We start from the raw sequence: 3,589 nt of genomic DNA, 5'->3' as shown, positions 1-3,589 counted from the left end.
TGCTACTCACATTGCCTCTGTGTTAATGGTGGCTTGCAGGGATGCAGTGCATGCCAGGAGAGACTATTCTCTGCTGCCCTGAATAGACCCTACCATATAGGGGTGTAGCGTGGATTCCATGAGTTAATCATGTAAAGCACTTAGACTGGAGGCTGGCACCCATTAAACACTCAATGAGTTATTGTCAATCCATTTGATAAGAGAATGGTGAGGAGGAGGAAATAGAAAATAGCAAGAAAAACAAAACCAAAAAAGAGTCACTGCTCTAACTGGATACCTAAGTGAAAAAAAATAAACGAAGTTGCTTATCTTTTCTAATCTGTCAAAGGTCAATTCACAATAAGCATAGAAAGGAGTTTGTGCCCCGTCATGAATGATCCCCATTTTCCTCTGAGAATACAGATATGTAAACCCCTAGGAAATCAGAGAGCCTCCTGCTAAAGTGAAAAATCAAATGACCAAATAATGAACTTTTTAAATCATAAGAGCAGAAAGTGGCCCATCTGAATCTCCAAGACTTGGGGAGGCGAATTTGACCGCTACAGCTAATGGGGAACGATTTATGACCAGTGCCCATCACCGGCAAATTATTCACCAACTGCTGACAGGGCCAACCCTTGACAGTGAAATGAGTGGGGATGATATCAGTCACTCTGTCACTGGAGTTGCAAATCTTCCAGTCAGTGTGAGAGACCTAGAAGCAGAAACGGAAAATGGAGACGCCAACAAGTTCAGCCATGGCTGGAGGCGCCCCTCATAGGAGGTCAGCGAAGTGAAATGGAGACAGCATCATTAATTGCGCCAGTGTTGAACATACGAGTCAGTACTGGCCGTAAACTATACCAGAGGATCTGAGGAGGTACACCAGGAGACAAGCAAGGGCTGGAGTGTCAGAGAAAGCTGGTTTCAAATCCCTGCTCTACCACTTAACAAATGGCCTTAGGCAAGCTACTTAATATCTCTAAGTCACCATTGCCCATCCCTAAAATAAAAATAATACAATCCCCCTTACAGGGCGGGGTGCAAAGATGTATAAGATAATGAATAGGACACATCTGGCACACAATGTCTGGCAAGTAGAAGGTACTCAGTGAACCTGACTCCCCATTCCAGAAGCTGCCTTAGGGGATACTCACAGCCAGGAGAGTAGGATGGAATGCAATTAAATAAGTAGTTAACAACTAACATGCTAGAGATAAGAACAGGACCTCAGGAGACACAGGGGGATACTTCCTTACCCAGCCTAACAAAGGCAGGAAACAGCAGAGAAAAAAGAGATGCTCAGGAAAGGCTCAAGACTAGGTGGGTGTAGACCATGGAGTTCAAGGTAGCCAGAAGAACAGAGAGCATAAGGCACAAGACCAATGCCAAGGCCTAGAAACAAGAGAAAGCACTGGAAGCCATTTTTTAGAAATGTCTTACTAGTGGTTGAGGTCACCATGTGTTACACCTCAGTGTCCAGGTATAGAGACAACATTCCCACTTCCTGCTCCATGTGCTAAACCCTACAGGACTAGGTTTGTTCCTTTTGCAGCCCAACCAGTCATCCTGTATCTTGCCTACCTTTTGGACTTTCTACGTGAGTAGTGTCTATGCAGTCATATTCAGGGCCTGCTTTCCAGAAACAGGCCTCCTGTCCTTCTCTAACTTCTTTCACTGTATCTGCTACAACCAGGGAAAGGAAGGAGAAAATTGGGAAATATCGTAGGTACAATATCACCTTGACAATGTTTGACCATTTGCTATTCATAGAAAAGAGGGGGAGAAAAAAGGACTTCATTGGCCCAAGTCGTACTTAGTGTTTCTTAGAATATTACACTGGAAAAAGAAGGGTGTAGGAGCCTAGATACCTACAAAATAATATTTTGTCTTCTATTCTTACTGTGATTTTTTGTGTGTAGCTCTCTTTTTCAGTAATTCCAGAAAGAAGAGAGTTTAGAGGTATAAATGAGACACAAAAACTGCACCCTGCAATCTCTAACAATGATACAGATATCTTAAACTCATTGAAGTTAAGCACGAAGAACTGGAGGAAGAAAATGTAATGTATATATTTAAAGAGATAATCCAAAGCCTAGAAAAAAGAGTGATAATAAACAATGTTTTTATGATTAATAATAGAATATGTTGACTTTTATGAATAGCCAGTATATGCACCTCAAAAATGTATATCTGTGAATATTTTTAAATTACGCAGAAAACTCAATAAATGCATTCATATATTGATTTTATTTAAATAGGCACCAATTTTGAAATCACTGGGATATTGGAGAACACAGAAACAGTCAACAAGGATGTTTAGATACTTCCTATATGCAAGGTGCTATGCTAGATATAAATCATCCAAAAGAACAACTTTTTCCTCTAGTAGTATGCAAACTGTTTGGGAACAAGAGCAATTGTTTTGGTGTCAATAGACTGTGTATCAAGTCCAGATAGTCTCACACCCTATGAACTTCAGTTTTCTCAACTTAGAAAGGGGTTAATGAGGCCGGGCATGGTGGATCATGCCTGTAATCCCAGCATTTTGGAAGGCCTACGTGGATGGATCACCTGAGGTCAGGAGTTCGAGACCATCCTGACCAAAATGATGAAACCCTGTCCGCACTAAAAATACAAAATTGACCCCGGTGTAGGGGCACACACCTGTAATCCCAGCTACTCAGGAGACTGAGTCAGGAGAATCACCTGAACCCAGGAGGCGGAGGTTACAATGAGCTGAGATTGCACCATTGCACTCCGGCCTGGGCAACAAGAGTGAAACTCTGTCTCAAATAAATAAATAAATAGGTTAATGAGACCCACCACATCCAGTTGTTGTTAGGATTAAAGAAGATAATCTATGTGAAGTTTCTGACACTGCCTGACATATGGTAGAGGATCACACCAGTGAGTTTTTTTCCCCTTTTCTTCCCTAGATACCTTAATCTTACCCATGTGAAAGCTGATGAACGGTGCAGTACAGAACATGGCAAGGGCCAAGATTACCAAAGCAGAGAAGTCAGAGATACAGAATTTGACAATGCCAGTCCATTGGGAGCAGTAAGGAAAGGATTCTGCAAATTGGTGGAAACTGAACTAGGAATAAATCAGGAGAGAGGGTAAGAAACTTGTGGAGATAGGACAAACCCTGTAGCTCTTAGAGAGAGTTGATCCAAATTTAGTCTGTTTGAAGAATCAGGGAATTCACATTGTTTGTCATGGTTTATGGATTAAAGGCAATCATCATCAAGGATATCATGACTGCCTGCCATGTGACTTAGCAAAAAGGGAGGAGAAAGAAGAAAAGGCAGTAAGAACAAAGAGGAAGAGAAGAAGAATGAAGAGGAGAGGAGGTTTAAGAGGAAGAGGAGAAAGAGGAATAGGAGAGAAGAAAAATGATTAGTGTCACAGACACCAAAACTATAGTTTGAAAGGGTAAATCTGAAATGATGTCATTAAATCCAGTAACTTCATCATCAATGCCACCAGATTGAGTTGTTCTAAGCAATATTTTGTTATGATATATGAGCTGGGTGAAGCTGATTAGCTAAGCCTATATCATACAGTACATGAAAACTCAACAAAGGTTTACTCATTTGAAAAGAAA

The sequence above is a fragment of the Mandrillus leucophaeus genome, unplaced genomic scaffold (assembly GCF_000951045.1).
Source record: "Mandrillus leucophaeus isolate KB7577 unplaced genomic scaffold, Mleu.le_1.0 Scaffold1187, whole genome shotgun sequence".
Taxonomy (NCBI): domain Eukaryota; kingdom Metazoa; phylum Chordata; class Mammalia; order Primates; family Cercopithecidae; genus Mandrillus; species Mandrillus leucophaeus.
Note: the sequence above shows the minus strand (reverse complement) of the source record.